This window comes from Macrotis lagotis, chromosome 8 (genome assembly GCF_037893015.1).
Source record: "Macrotis lagotis isolate mMagLag1 chromosome 8, bilby.v1.9.chrom.fasta, whole genome shotgun sequence".
Classification (NCBI taxonomy): Eukaryota; Metazoa; Chordata; class Mammalia; order Peramelemorphia; family Peramelidae; genus Macrotis; species Macrotis lagotis.
In genome coordinates, this window is record NC_133665.1 from 161,143,421 (window position 1) to 161,160,090 (window position 16,670).

The window sequence follows — 16,670 nt, forward strand, 5'->3', positions numbered from 1 at the left end:
AGCCCTGGATGCAAAGCCATCAGGGTTAAATGACTTGCTCAAGGTCACACAGCAAGCAAGTATAAGACCAAATTGGAACTCAGGTCCTCCTGACTTCAGGGCTGATGCTTTACTCTCTGTGACATCTATTCTCCCCTTGGACTCATCTGGAATATTTAGACAGGATTTTGATAAGCTGGAATGCATCCGATAGAGGGCTCATCAAGGTTGGTCAGAGAATGGAAACCAGTCTTGATGAGGATCATTTGAAGAAACTATGGATGTTCAGCTTTAAAAAGAGAGAGGCAGTGAGAATTATGTCTTTGAATATTTGAAAAGTTATTTTATAGAAGGGTATTAGATTCATTTGGTTTATCTAGATGGGCAGATGTAGGACCATTAGGTAAAAGATGTCAGAAAGCAGATTTTTGGCTAGCCATGAGGGGAAAATATATTTTAACAATTTGAGTGATTCAACAGCAGATTACTGTTGTCTTTTGCTGGAGGATCAAGTTCTATTTTACTTGAGATCTTTTTAAATAAAATGCCCCTCCCCAGAACCATTATTGGTAGTGATATAGTCAGAATTCATGACTATGGTTGGAATTGAACTAGGTGATTTCTGGGGTTCCTTCCGACTTATGATTTTTTTTTCCTGTACCTTTTTACTGTCATGATAAGTCAAAGTGGAACACCAACTTTAATTATGGAAGCAGTAAGGGGTGGCTAGGTGGCGCAGTGGATAAAGCACCGGCCTTGGAGTCAGGAGTACCTGGGTTCAAATCCGGTCTCAGACACTTAATAATTACCTAGCTGTGTGGCCTTGGGTGAGCCACTTAACCCCATTTGCCTTGCAAAAAAAAATTATGGAAGCAGTAGAGTAGCACAGACTTCCCTGTTATGACTTTTGGGCCCAATAGAACCTTTCAGTATATGGAATCTTTCCTCTTCATTACTTTTTTGATGAAGATATTTATAATTGTATACTAAAACCTTGATTAATTGGGAACTTAATTCATTAGAACCCTTAATTTATTTTGGTTTTGTTTTTAATTTTTTTTGCCTGAGTTTAAGATTTAGGAAACCAAGAAAAATAACAGCCAAAAAAAGAAACACCTTATCAGGAATTTTTAAAATTAACTAATAATACCTAAATTTGTATTTTGAAATTTTATCACTTTAAAATTATCAAACTACTTTGTATATATATTGCTTTATTTTCATCACATGAAAACAACTTGGAAATCAAACACAGGAATCAATATATACTAAGCCCCATTTCCTACCCATTCAGCAATTATGAATCTCAGTGCTTTAGACTACTTCCTGATTTTCATAATGGTGATTTTAAGGTATTGCTAGATCCTCAGACATCAGAGAGACCAAATATATTATAATTTTTTCTTTTTTTTGTTCTTTGTAGTCCTGTCTTTTATTTTTTAAAATTTTTTGAAAGATTTTACATTTTCTCCCTAATCTTGCTTCCCTCCCCCCACCCCTACAGAAGGGAGTCTGTTAGTGTTTACATTGCAAACATATTAAAAATTAACCAAAATTTATTCTTTCTCCTTCCCATCTTATTCCCTGTCTCTTGGGCAAAAAGAAAAAGAAAGAACAAAACTCTTATAATATGGTCAAGCCAAACTAATTTTCACATTGGTCATGCTCAAAAATATATTTCTCATTCTTCCCCTTGAATTCATCACCTCTCTGTCAAGAGGTGGGTAGCAGGTTTGGCCAAAGCTCTTCTGGGATCCTTATTGGTCTTTGAGTTGATTAGAGTTTTCAACAGTTTCTGAGATGTTGGTCTTTACAATATTGTTACTGCTTAAGTTTTTCATCAGTTCATATATATATATATATATATATATATATATATCTTCTTGGGTTTCCTCTGAAGCCATCTCCTGCATCATTTCTTACACTACAATAATGTTCCCACACATTTAAATGCCATAATCAATTTATCTATTTCCCACTTGATTAGCATCCCTTATTTTCCAGTTCTTGGCCACCACTAATAATAAAAAAGAACTGCTACAGTTACTTTTGTCTTCATGGGTCCTTTTCCTCTTTATTTGGAAAGCGTGAAATAATTTCATTGATTTTTTACTTGCTAAGGTTGGACAGTGATAACACTTTAGAAAGATTTTAGTTAACAATAAGAGTTGAAACAAATAATTTTCAGATTAATACTCAGGAACACTGACCGTGATTTCAGGTAATCTGATTTTCTACTCATTGAACTTAATGTTTAGGTATCTAGATGACACAGTGGGTAGAGTGCTAGACCTGAAGTCAGAAAGACCTGAGTTCAAATCCAGTCTGAAACATTTACTCGTTTTGTGACCCTGAGCAAGTCCTCAATTTTTGTGCCTTGGTTTCTTCATTTGTAAAATGAAGATAATAAAAATACCTATCTCCTAAGGTTGTTGTGAGAAGCAAATGGCATAATAATTGCAACATACTTATCAGAGTGTCTGCTACATAAGCACTATATAAATATTAGCTATCATCATCATAATTAGTATTATTTTAGCTTCATTGTACTTATACTTAGGAAGCTAGGTGACAGTAGAAAGTGTTGAGCCTGAAGTTAGGAAACTCTGGGTTAAAGCAGCCTTAAACAGTTATTATCTATATGACCCTGGGCAAGTCATTTAACATCTATCAGGCTCAGTTTCCTAAATTGTAAAATGGGAATAGTAATGACACCTCCCTGCATAGATCTTATGAGATATTTATCAAAGCTTAATAGTTCTGTCCTGGCTTTACACTTTACACATGTTTCATTCCTTCCCCTTATACATTCTGCAATCCAGCCAAACTAGCCTTCTCTCTTTTCTTAACATATGATGTGCCAACTTCCCATCTCCATCTTTTTGCCTTGTGCACCTGGTACACCAGGCATCTCTCCTTAAATTCCACATATAGAACCCTGCTTCCTTACTAAGAAGAGGGAGAATCAGTTCTCTAGCACCAAGATCGTTTATTATAATTGGTTCTGGTTTGGCTGATTTTTATTACTCCTGTTGTTTAAAAGATCATAGTCATGTTGTTCTCTGGATTCTACAAGCCTAGTCATGTTCTCCGAATTCTTTATATTTATTATTTCTTAAGATGAGGTCGTATTTCTTTATAGTTACCTAACTTGGCTTGTTTAGTCATTTTCTAGTCAATGGACTTTCATTTATTTCTGGTTTTTTTGATACAGCAATATTCATTGAGAAATTATTCACATTTTATTTATGAATTGGAAAGTTTCCAAATTATACCCTTAAATAAAGCTATTTTGGCAGTTGTTGGACTACTAGAATGATATTTAATGCCCTTGAAAAGTTATTTCTGGGAGAGGTGGTTAGTGTAGCCCTATTTTCTTCATTCTACTTCTTATTTCAAAGGAAAATTGTTAGCTAATGATTAATGTTTTAACTCTTATACTTGTGTCCTTCCTATAACAGTCTAGAACCTCATATAGAAAATGTGACCACTTTACCTTGTGGACAGTGAGGGATAAAAGAAACATCTGGGTTAGTCCTGTGGCAGAATTTTACTGGATGACTTTGTTAAAAATACTTTTAAAACTGCTATAATAAATGAATCTATCATCCCACTCTATTTACCAATATCTCTATCTGCCTGCCTATCTTTCTGGTTATTGAGATCTAGTTTGATCATTTGGCTGATCATTTGAATTGTACCTCTTTCTTTTAACTCTCAGGCTAGATCCAGGTAATCCCAGAAAAAAGAGGAGGGTTTTATTTTTTGTAATTTTGGGGTTTCTTTTCCTGTTGCCTCAGTATGTGATGGACCACTTTGGGCTTGGGAGGGGCTTGTTAAAGGTCTATCCAATGTTTCTCTGGTTGCCACCACCAGACTCTGCTCATTCTAAGGCAGGTACCCGGCAGTCATTGAAGGAATCAAGTGCTTGTGATTTATCACAGTTCTGTTGCCAATGCAAACAATTCCAAAAGTGACATCAAACAAAATATGTTCTTTCTATTTCAATTACTCTTCTACATCAATGAGTTTGATAAATGCACCAAACTTTTGGTAGCTTTGGCAATTTCTTTTTTTTTAAATTCTATTTTGAAAGTGGAAGGTTTTTGTGATATGAGTCTGGGTTTGTTTTTTGTTTTTGTTTTTGCTCTATGGTGGTGTTTTGTAAACAACTTGATTGCTAGGTAGTGGCCTTAGGGAGTCTGCAGCTGCTCCTTCCCAGTTCCCTGTAGACAAATGTACAAAGTGAGGATTGCTGCAGGGAAAAATAAACAGAAGAGAACAAAACTAGGAAATATCATATATTTTATTACAGCCTCTACCTGTTTATTTGCCTGAGTTGCCTGGTAAGGATATTCCCTAAACATTTGGGGCCTTACTTTAAAAAAAAAATTCCAAGAGAATTGAATCTTAGACTTTTCATTCTATGCAGACTCTATTATTTTAAGTAGCTACATGAGTTAACAAGTTGGGTATTATCTACCAAGAGACTATATACATTTTAGTATGTAAATAGGAATGAGAGAGAGTCTCATGCTTTTTAATGATACCCAGGATCATAATTTGGCCTTTTAAATTTCTATGAAAACAGATTGAATATAGCACAATGCATGCTTTAACTCCTTCTAGCCTTTTCTCTAAAATATTTCAATGATATTTTAATTTATTGCAATTCTTGATGAATTCATTGGATTCTCACTACCATGCTTGCCTTCCAGGACATGCCACGGGGCATGTTGCAAGAGCCAGGTCTTTGCCAGCACTCACCCGCCTTGGATGGGCTCAGTTCTAAAGTGCCCTTGCCCACAGTCTATGTTATAATGAGTGGTAGTTGAGCAAAGTGCCAGCATATTGCGATTGACCTGAGAGGTATTTATTTCTTTGGAGAGGGCATATTTACTGATGTTTCCCCTTTATCTTTAGACATGCCCACTCGATTTAGTTGGAAGTGAATAGGTAGCAAAGCATCAGTCAAGACAGCAACAAGGATCATTTTCTTCAAGTGTTGTCTGATTATATCACATCTCTGCTATGAAACCTGCCGTGACTGCAAATTGCTTCCTGCACCAAAATTAAACATCTCATCCAAGTCTTTCCTTCACCAATCTGCCCTCCTACCCTCCTCTCCTATTATGCCTCCACTTTGAATGAATGGCTACTCCAACGAGGGAAGCCTTCCTGATGACTCTTATATATGACTTGCTGACTCCCACCCCTGGGCCTTTGAACAGCCCATTCCCTCTTGAGGAAATGCTTTTTTCCCCCTTTCCTCCTTTCTCTCTCTCTCTCTCTCTCTCTCTCTCTCTCTCTCTCTCTCTCTCTCTCTCTCTCTCTCTCTCGCCTCCATAGGAAGATTTCTCAGTACTTATTCCTTTCTAAAATCTTCTCTGATTAACCACTAGTAAACATCAATTGGATTCATCTCACTTTTTTATAATTATGCCTATATTTACATATAGCAGATTTAATCTTCATCTGGTTCATTTGTATGTGGGGGTTTATTTTGTTGTCTTTTTCATTTTTGTTGGCTCTTTCTTCCCACTGGATCATAAGTTACATGGTATAAGTAGCACTTACTTCAGTGATGGTCTCCGGGACACTTGATATTCAGCATTATTTCTATTTCTCATATATACTATTCTGTCATCTATCTCTGTACCTTTGCTCAGCTGTCCTCCAGGTTGGAAGTCCATTCCTCTCTCTCCTCTGCTACTTAGATTACTAGTTTTCTTCAAAATTCAGCTCACATGTCACCTCCTACATGGGACTCTTTCTGATCCCCAAAACTGCCAGAGGTATCCCCTCAAAAATAATGTTATGTTTATTATGAATATTATTTTTGTGTGTGTGTGTGTGTGTGTGTGTGTGTGTGTGTGTGTGTGTGTGTGTGTACCTTTCATTTCCCCAATAGAATGCAAGTTCCCTGAGGGGAAACAGTATTTTATTTTGTGTTTCCCCAGCACCTATCCCAGTTCTTGGTAGAGAGTTGCTTAAGAAGAAAGGTACTTAGGAAATCATCTAATAGTTTTGATTCCACAATAAATTGCTGTAAATGAGAAGACTGGATTAGATCAAGGTTCTTAATTCACAGCCACAAACATGTTTTTAAAATATTTTGATGACTATTCCAAAATAATTGAATTCTTTTGTGAATCTCCATATTTTGTATTGTGCATTTAAAAATGAAGTCTGTGGGCTTCACCACTTTGTCAAAGGAGTCTATAAAAAAAAAAGAAGAGAATTAAGAACTCCTGGACTGGGAGATAACTTTTAGTGCTGATATTCTGTGATGTGTAATCTGACTTCTTTGACAGCAAGAGATCACATGATCTATTTCCTCTTAATTTTCTATCATGCCGAATACAATCCTCTGACCCATCTTGACAATGAACAAATGTTGTTGACTTAAAATAGCTGAAAAATAGTTTGGCAGAACGTCCTAATAGTCAAGAATGATTAATGAACTCATACTCTCGCCTCTTTTGCACATGGTGAGCTTTCATAAAGCTACAGGGAAGCCCCAGAGAATCAGTGGGTTTTTGTTGCCTGTTGGAGGCACTGCACCACACTTTGCCTAAGTGGAGCATACATTGAAGCAAGACATATTCCTTGGGCATTTTGATGTAGAAACTTCTGTTACCAGTTTTGAGGTCTTTATTGGAAAATTGAGGGGTGAATTTGCTCCATGCACAGTTCTGGAGGGGACATGCCCCTTACAGGAGTTTTGTATAGTTAACTAGATTCTTTTTTGGGGTTCCCAAGCTAAGCTGTCAATTTATGGGAAATATTCTTGAAGATGTAGCATTAGCTTGAAACTGAGAATCAAGTTGAGTGATTGCTAAACATTTTTTATGGATGTAAAAAGCCCTATAGAAAAAGAAAACAACATAACACTTACCTAATAGTGAATACTTATTTTGATGCATAGTGAAACATGTTACCAGTAATATTGCTTTTTAATGAGGATGATGAATAGTAACAGTTTAGCTTTTTGGAAACTGTATCTTTGCCAAAGGGAGCTGGTTTGCTTCACTGAAAACTAGAATACATTTGAAGTGAGTGGCTTTGGGTTCAGATTCCAGATAGATCAATCATTACTTCTGTGATCTTGTCACTTGATCTTTAAGCTTAAATAATTACAAAGCCAAGTCATCAACAAGCATTTAGTAAGCTCTGATATGTGCCAAGCAGTCTTGTGGGAAGCACTGGAGATTCAGATATGAAGGGTGTAAAGGTCTCTACTTTCCTAGAGTTTTTGATCTAATGGGCTTTTGAGATTGAGATTATCCTGGTGATAACCTCTTTCATGGACCTATGCTGTAAAGAGGCCTTAAATGGGAAAAGATCAATGTCTTTCTTCTAAAGTTTTCAATTCATATATATATATATATATAGATATAGATATAGATATAGATATATATACATATATATCTATATCTATATATATATATATATATACACACACAAAACAGATTAATAATGTGTGGCAACTTTTTAGTATAAAGAGGACTTATCTTCTATTAGAAAATTTGCTGAATCAGTACTTATGGTAAGTGCTGATCAATTTCAAACCTCAATTTCCCTGACAAAGTTAGTTGGAGGAAAAACTGATGTTGTCCAACTCCTTCATTTTATAAATCATACAATGGAAACTCAGAACACAAAAGTGATCTGATTGAGATTATATAGTTCATTAATCCTTGAATATTTAAAAAATGAAAACAACCTTCTGAGGGGGAAAAGAATTACAAGTAACTATTAGTTGCTTGTGGTGCTTATTCTCCTCTTTTTCTTTGAGATCTAAGGGTCTACCCACTGAATTTCATTTTGAAAATGAGTGATATTGAATATTTTCATGTTTTCTTCAACCTATGGAAAATATCATTACCAGGGTAGAAATAATGCCCTTTCCACCCTCCTGCCAGGACTTGAATTTAAAGCAATATTTTTTGCTATTTAAAAAAAAATAAAACCAAGGTGCTACATTGTATAAATAATGCTAAAATATATGTTTAAATACTTTTTTTTATGGAAGAACTCTCTTCATTAAAGAATAGCAGCCTTTTAATCTTTGTGCTGAATAGTTGGTAAACATCTTTCAGAGCAGTATTTCCGGTCTATTTTTTATATAATCACACTTAGTGTATTGAAATATTCTAGTTACAAAGGTGTTTTCCTCTTGCTTCTAGACGCTATGTCTGTCTTACTGTTTTCATGTTTAAGGAAGTGGTGGTTTGAGAAGTCACATCTAACTTAAGTTTAAAAAATATTTTTGTGTTTCAGTGTCCCAAGAGCTTTTTCTGATCAATTCCAGTTCCCGAAAAAAAAGCATTTGGCAATGGTGAAGCTTCCATGGCTCTGCTCTGAGCTGTGGTAGACCAGGAGTGCAGAGGTGTGATGCCCACTAGCAAAAAGGGTGAGTTAAGAAGCTTTCTTTTGAAGTCTGATATGTCTATTGGTGTTAATATTAAATGAACAAAAAAAGTCTGCTAGCGAAGGATGAAAAAAATCACCAAAGAAAGTACACAAAAGATTCAACATTATCTGAGTTTCTGGTTATCAGGAATGCAATTATCATTTTAAAAGAAGTGGATGCTAAACACACTTTAGTTGTATTGTTTTCTTGAATAGGTACAGAGTTCATCTATAACAGAGGCATCATGGCAGACTTAACCAGTCATTGTAGCTGACAATTCAAGATGACAAGTGAAAGACTTTTTTAAATTCAAGACTTATGGCTTGACTTTTTAAATTTACCACATCCAAAATAGAAAAAGTTGTTTTCCCTTAGTTTCCATTACAACTCAATGATACATGAAGATCATGGTATTCTCCAAGGATTCCAAATTTTCCTGAGGCCTTCCTAAGTGATAAAATGTGAATGGTGGGGGGAGGGTATTAGAGTGTGTGAATTAAGGCTAAGATGTCCCCTTGTGGAGAATTCTCTTCCAAATTTTAAATTTCCTAGGCAAATGGAAAACTTATCTTTTTAAGAAAAATTTGGAAATCATTACTGTAAAGAAACGGATTCATTTTTGGATGTACCCTTAGAGCAGTTAAAGATAATCTTTGAGATAATGTAGTCCACCATGTTCATCTTAAAGGTGATGAAAAGAAGCTCAGAAAAAAAGGCCTTAGTGACCAGATCCTTGGAGCTCTCTTAAGGGAAGAGAGGATTCCTTTCTCTCTCCTAGTATGATGTACCCAGTAAACTGTTGTATCAAATGTTCAAAGATTAGCAATAAGTTCTTGAAAATAAATCTTCCCCCTCCCCTGTAAATTTTTAATTTTTGGAGCAGTATACAAAGTATAGAGTGCTAGAAGCCCCTATTTTCTCTTTTTCCTTTCTGGGTGATTTTGGGCAGCTTCTTAGGACTTCAGACTCTGACTGACCTTATAGACAGGTTGTAGTCAGTGGTGGTAGAGAGAGTTTGATACTGATGAAATCATAAATCCTTGACATGTTGCCATATTATCTTCCTAAGGTCCTGAATAATATATTATTGTATAACTTACTTTTGTAAAATTCCTGAAATTGCTTGGAGTTTAAGTGGCTTACTATTTTTTAGAAAGTCCTTGTGTCTTTTGCTTTGTTTTTGTTTTTTGCAAGGCAGTGGGGGGTTGCACCTTGTGTCTTTTGATAACAGTACTGATCCCTGTGACTTTATCATATTGTGAGGTGATCTTCATGGACTCATTGTGACAATTCTAGTCTTTGAATTGCTAATGGTGGAAACCAATATTAGTAATTTGTCATATTTGATTATGCTGGTAAGAAAGAGTTTTATTTAATTTTAATTTGACAATGCAGTGTAATGGACTTGGATTCAAAGTCTGAATCTGAGTCTTTCACCCTCTTTACGACTGACTTTAAAAATAAATTTTAGATTTGGATGTAATGTGATGCTAGTGAGCCCATTACACAGACACAGAAATGTTCTGTGTATTCCTCAGTGCCACATATCCTGTGAGAATAAATGATCCATTCCAAAAAGTCTGAAGTCCTGTGATTTTAATAGAACAATTTTGTCATCTACTTGCCCGTAATTCAAACTCCAGCATGCTAGAAATGATAATGTTTGTATTCTTGATAGGATTCTATCTTTATTTCAAAGGAAATGGGGCAAATAGAAAATGTTACTTTTTGAGAAAAATTTGGAAATCATTAATGTAAAGAAACAGATTCATTTTTGGATGTACCTTTAGAGTATTTTAAAAAATCTTTGAGATAATTTAGTCCACTTTGCTCATCTTAAAAGTGATGAAAAGAAGCTCAGAAAAGTCAAAGGCTTTGAAAGTCCCATAGCTAACAGTTGCAAGGCCAAGAGTGGAACCCATATCCCCTGTGCCTTTAATAAAAAGGAATTGAAATTTGATTTATTGAGTGTGCATGGAGATGAATGTTGACAAAATTTAGGGCTTCCTCCATCTGTATTCATTTGGGTGCCTTCCTTCAGTATTAGGAACTAAATAAGCACAAGAAAAATACTGAATTTTCCCATTAGTCAATAAAGGTTTTTAAGAAGTTGTTGTTTTGCCTAGGTAGCATGAGTAACATGTCATTTAGCAATAATTATAGTAATTGCTAATTGTTTTACTGACTGGCAGAGTGAGCAGTTGAATAAACCCATATAGCATTGCCGACATATCAAAAAGTTTTCTCTCTTTCCTCCTGAATAATACAAATATACATGAGAAAGTCTGAAAACTCTACTGATTGATGATGTCTTTCCCTTTCTAACTTTGTATTTCCAGGACTTAGAGGAGTGCTTACATGGTATAAAGTAACTTAATGGATATATTTTTATCCTTTTTGAAAAGTGGTTAATAAAATGATTGACCACAACTATTTAAATTAATCTATCAGTTAATGAGAAATTGTTTTTTGAACATCTATTGGAGAGTTCATGGTGAAATGGGAAGAAAGATAGAGTTGGAGTCCAAAACATTAGCTTACAGACTTAGTTTTCAAACTTCTGCGTGACTTTGGTTGTCATTTAAGCCCTTTGGTCCTTTGTTCCCTCATTTTAAAATAAAAGTGTTGGATCATATGGTCTTTAAGGTAGCACTTTCAACCTCAGAAACCTGGGATCCTGGGATCAGTTAAACAAAATATATTCATTCTAACCACTAAACTTCATCAATTGCTTAATCAGCCTGCATTTTTCAGGAATCAAACTAATGTTAGGCAGTAGGCTAAGCATCAGAAATAAAAAGACAAAAATGAATTAAGTCCTGTCCCAAAGAGCACATATTCTCTCATGGGAATTAACAGTGACACAAATAATTTTAGATTGGGACTGGGTCTGTGATTTCTTGATATAGGGAGTCTCCAAGAGGAGGAAATTCACTTTCTCTGCCTCTTAAAAGCTTAGTGAATTATGTAGATCATTGCTTATTAATAGGTATAATAGGTATGAGAGGCAGGACATAAACCCAAGTTTTTCCTCATTCCACAGTAAACTCACTATTTACGATCTCATACTCATTTAAATAATATTTTCATATATATTATATCATATATATTAAAATAGATATAAATCACTTTTGAAAGTGTGTCAGAATGTCAGATAAGACTGTCAAAGGTAATGCTTGAATTGGAATTAAAAAATCTATTAATTATTTTCATCCATATGCACATGTATATTTTTAAGTTACAAAATTTCCTTCCACCCTCCTTAATTTAATTGAATTTTTTAAAAAGTACTTTTAGCTTTCTTTTTTAAAATTTTGAGTTTGAAATTCTATTTTTAGCTTTTCTTTTTTAAAAATTTTGAGTTTGAGATTCTCTTCTCCTAGACCTTTATCATATACCAAAAAGCAAGCAATATATTATCAGTTACCAGTATATTAGCAAAGTATATTTCTATATTAGCCTTATTGAAAAAAAAAGGAAAAAAGGAAGCGTCCAATTTATACTCAGGGTTCTTCAGTTCTCTCTCTGGAGGCTCTATCAACTTCATTTGTGAGTTCTTTGGAGCTTAGAACATTTTATCCATCAGAGTAGCCAAGTCTTTCATTAGTTGATCATCATTACAGCATTACTGTTACTGTGAACAATGATCTCCCATTTCTTCTGACTTGTCTTTGCATCAGTTCATATATATCTCTATTTACAGTAAGTAAACTGACTTTTTTCCTGAAACTACCTCCCAAAATTATTTCTTATAGCATGGTTGTACTCTATTGCAATCATTATGCCACAGCTTGTTCAGTCTCATTCCCCAACTGATGGCCATGCCCTCAGTTTCCAATTCTTTGCTACCAACAAAAGAGCTGCTATACATACTTTTGCACATTTAAGTCTTTTTCCCTTTTTCTTTGATCTCTTTGGGGTTTAGACCTAGTAGTGGTATTGCTGGTTAAAGGGGCATGTATAGTTTTACAGCTATTTGGACGTAGTTCCAAATTTTTCACTAGAATACTTGGATTGATTCACTGTTCTAGAAAAGACATTAACATACCTCGAATCAATCAATTGAAGTTTTGTAACTTAAAAATATACATGTGATTATGGATGAAAATAAATAAATTGATTTTTTTGAAAATTTCAATTCAAGCATTATCTTTGACAGTCTTATCTGACGTTCTGACACACTTTGAATAGAGCATTTTCCGCATAACTAGTTAGTTTTGACTTTTTTAAAAAAAATCTCTTCATATCCTTTGGCCATATATCATTTTGGGGAATGACTCTTTTTAAAAATTGACTCAGTTCTCTATATAATTGAGAAATGTGGCCTTTATGAGAGAAACTTGTAAAAATTTTTGATATTGCCTCATTGTCTACAGTACCTTTGAACGCAATAATAGTTTCCCTGATTATCTCTTTCAGTGGGTCTGTTTTTGCTTTTGCTTGTTTGAGATCATGATTGCCAGCTTTGGATTGAATCTTGAAAGACACTAGGTTCAAGTGCATTGGTGAGGTTCCTACCATGAGGGCTAGACAGGACGAGTACAGAAGGTTGAGAGATGGAGTGTCATATGTGAGAAACAGCAAGTTAGAGATCTGATAGTTTCTCTCTGTTTCTGTTTGTCTGTCTTTCCCATACACACAGAAGTGGTTAAGACTCTTAAAGTATAGAAAGAACATTTTGATCAAAGTAAGTTTCTTGGTTACTTGTCATCTCTGTGTCTGTGGTCCTGAGATAGTGTGACTCAATTTCACTATTACAAAATGGATTTATGAAGTGTACAAAACCACATGAATGGATTTACTGTCTACTGGACTAATTTTACTCATTTCAGTTAAGTGTAGAAGAATAGCTTAAATATTTTGCAAATATGCCTAGTGAATGTTTCTAGTGAATAAAAATCTACCATCTGAAGGATGATATTAACAGTTTGTTGTAAATATTTGCTGACACTTTTCCATACCACTTCAACATTGGTAAATCACTTTCCAGATATGATTTTGTTTCTTGTACAACCTGAGAGGTGCTCACTTTTACTGGGGAAACAGACTCAGAAAAGTTATATGAATTGTTCAGGGTCACACAGACAGTGTCAGAGGTGGGATTCAAACCCTCATAGTCTTGGCCCAAAGTTCAGTACTCTTTCTATTATTTGCCATCATACTTCTTTCTGGCTGATGGGTGATAATAACAGTAATAACCAGGCACTCACTCCCTCACTCTAGTGAGTGCTTCCTCTTTGAAAAAGCCCTGAGCTAAATTGTAAAGAAATATAGCCATAAATAATGACATAAATCCTTCCCTTGAGGTACTCAGAGTTTAGTAGGGGAGATGAAACTTGTACAATAATGGATTCATTATAAAGTAGAGTTTTACAAAAGGCATGGGAGAGAACAAACACTATGCCAATTCAGAAGAGGGGAACTTTAGGGCCTCCCAAAAGACATCAGATGGTAGGTGGGTTTTGAGTTTGATGATTTCATCAGCTCCCATGGGCTCAATTATCATCCCTATTTAGATGATTTCCATATTTCTATATCCAGTTCTAGTCTTGCATCACAAACTGCCTATTGGACCTCTTGAATTAGACATTCTGTAGAAATCTCAAACTCACCATGTCCAAAATAGAATTCATTATCTTTCCCTCTAAACTCATTCATCTTCTGAAATGCCTGTTCCTATAGAGAATATCATTTCCAGGATTGAAATCTTGGAGTAATCCTAGAATCCTCTTTCTTCACATTCCAAAAATCCAGTGAGTTTCCAAATCTTGTGATTTTTTTTTTGACTTTTCCTTCAAGTGACACTGATTGCAACTCTCCCTATGCTTTGGTAGGTAGTCTTCATGATTTTCTATGGTCTGAAAAATTAATCCCTTCAAAGGTAAGTGAAATTAGAAAGAGAAGAGGATCTGGGTTTAATTTCCTATGACCCTTGGCTAGTCACTTAACAGCCCTGAGAAAACTGTGCATTAGACCATTGGTCATGCTGTACCAGCTGATTCTCTATATATACTTACGTTCCCCATGACTCAGTTTAGCATCGATAAAATAAAGGGATGGTTTAGATGACTACCTATGATATTTTCCAGCTCTAGAGTCACAGTTCTATCATAATAAATCATTCCAAACGCAGTTAGGTTGATCCTAAGAGTATAGACAGGACAACTAGGTGGTAAAATGGAGAGAGAACACCAGATGTGGACTGAGAAAGACTTGTCTTCCTGTATTTAAATCTGATCTCAGATTCTCCCTAGCTGTGTGACCCTGGGGAGGTCACTGAACCCAGTTTCCCTCAGTTTCCTTATTTATATAATGAGGTGGAACATGAAATGCAAACCATTCCGGTATCTTTGCCAAGAAACATCTTCCCCCCAAAAGAGGGTCATAAAGAGTCACACACACACCACTGGACAATAACTGGTTGAAAGAGGATGAAGAAGAGTATAAAAGTAGACTCATACTTGAAAAAAATTTCCAGTTTTTTTTAGACCCTTGTGATTCCTTCCTATAGCCTTCAATGGTAACCATAATAAGGTATCAGAGGAGGTTTTCGGTGGATCCTGGTTTATATAAAAAAGAAAAAAAAGATTAGGGAGATAGATAACATTAGAAAGATCAAGGAGCTGAAACTGTGACAGGTGTTAAGGAAGAGTCAAAGAAAAATTTGAAAAAGTTTTTGATCTGTGTAACTAATAGATTGTTCAAAACCATTAGTAGAAAGAAGGAAACTGGGAAAACAATGATTTCAGGGCATTTAATGTTGCCTTCCATCTATTTTGACTATCTTGTACCTTGTGATTTTACCTGTATTGTCTTCACATTCGAATGTCTGTTCCTTGAGAACAGAGATTCTTGATTACCTCATCTGTCCAGCATTTGATACATAGTTAAATACTTCATAAATGTGGTTGATTTATTAAATCTGATAAAGTTAAGCATTGTGAATTTTCATTTGTCCCAGTAATGGCTGTGTGACCTTTATCATGGATGCCCTGTGGCCTTGAGAACTAAGGGAGCAAAAGCGGATGGTTTCGCTTCATTGATGATTTGAAAAAAATAGATGGTCACAGGAATGAAAGACATGTAAGTAGTATTAAATACATTATTGGAAGGGGAGATCATGATGAGGTAGCGAGGCAAATGAAGTCAGAAGGGATTTGATGGACAACAAGACAAGGCAGACATCAGGATTTTGAAGATGAAGCATAAGGTGGAGACTGTGGCATTGGCTGAGGGCTAAGAGAACTGTGGTCAGGGATGGGGATTTCTGATTTTTTTGTGATCTTAGTAAAAGAATAATAATGAGATCTGAGGTGTGACTTTGCTTGTGGTAGTAGAAATCTAGTTGAGATGTCATTCACACTGGAGTTAAGTGATCAGATATTGCGGTCACTAGACAGTTGCCCAGGGACAGACTGATGATGGAGTTGGCAAGAGCAGCTAGGAGAGGTGGGAAGTGAGGATTGGGATTCTTAGGTGGAGCTCTCCACTCATGTGGAGATGAGAAGGGAATGCATTTCTGGGCTTGGTGGGCCTCTTTGGCAAAGACAGAGATAGAAGATTGCATTACCCATTTTGGGGTGAGACACTCCGTGGAGTGCTCTGTTCCTTAAAGGAAGAAACAAATTCCAGAGATACAGAGTTGCTGAGCTGGGCCCAAGTGTTCGGAAATTCTGTGCTTTCACTTCTTTTTCCCTAGGGACCATCTCCAAGGTTGGCTCTAAGGAGTAATTCCCTTCCCTGAGGCAGTAAGTTCCTCTTTTCGGCAGTGTGTGTGTCTGCTCCCACATTCCGGATTTCTGTGTCAGAAATTCATTCCTAGTCTTTTGCCTTTTAGAACTTTACAGTTTATTGAGTAACCAAAAGTAGTTCCAATTAATTGTTTCAGCTGTTAATTTGGAGTCTTTAGGCTAGAAATAAACTACATTTTTTTGAATAAAGAATTTCATGGTAAGCCACTTCATGGTAGACCAGGGTCACTGGGGGCAGGCAGCCAGAACAGCAAATTGCTTCATTGAAAGAGGTGAGGAAATGAAACAGAAAGATAAAAGGTTTGCACAAATAGCTCATTATGGCAAATTTTTAAAGTCGGAAAATGGGTGCTGTACACGATTTATGTTGAAGATAGCCATGCTTGCATAATAAATTAACTTAGGGACAAAATACAGAGAAAGGATGGCTTAGCACTTAAAATCTGAGTTGGTGATGCAGTTCTTTAATAGATCCATGCACCAGTGGTGATTGACACGGGTTTCCATTTCTGTGACATGAAGCT

At 35.6% G+C, this 16,670-nt stretch overlaps 1 protein-coding gene across 15 annotated transcripts in view; it reads left to right on the plus strand.

The window, feature by feature from the left end:
* The window catches only part of FOXP1 (forkhead box P1), a 671,450-nt gene that overhangs the window by 88,163 nt on the left and 566,617 nt on the right, over positions 1-16,670 (plus strand). For all 15 annotated transcript variants that reach the window (XM_074198735.1, XM_074198737.1, XM_074198738.1 and 12 more), the window contains one exon: positions 8,263-8,395. The gene's annotated coding sequence lies outside the window, so the exon portion shown is untranslated. The remainder of the gene's footprint in view (positions 1-8,262; positions 8,396-16,670) is intronic.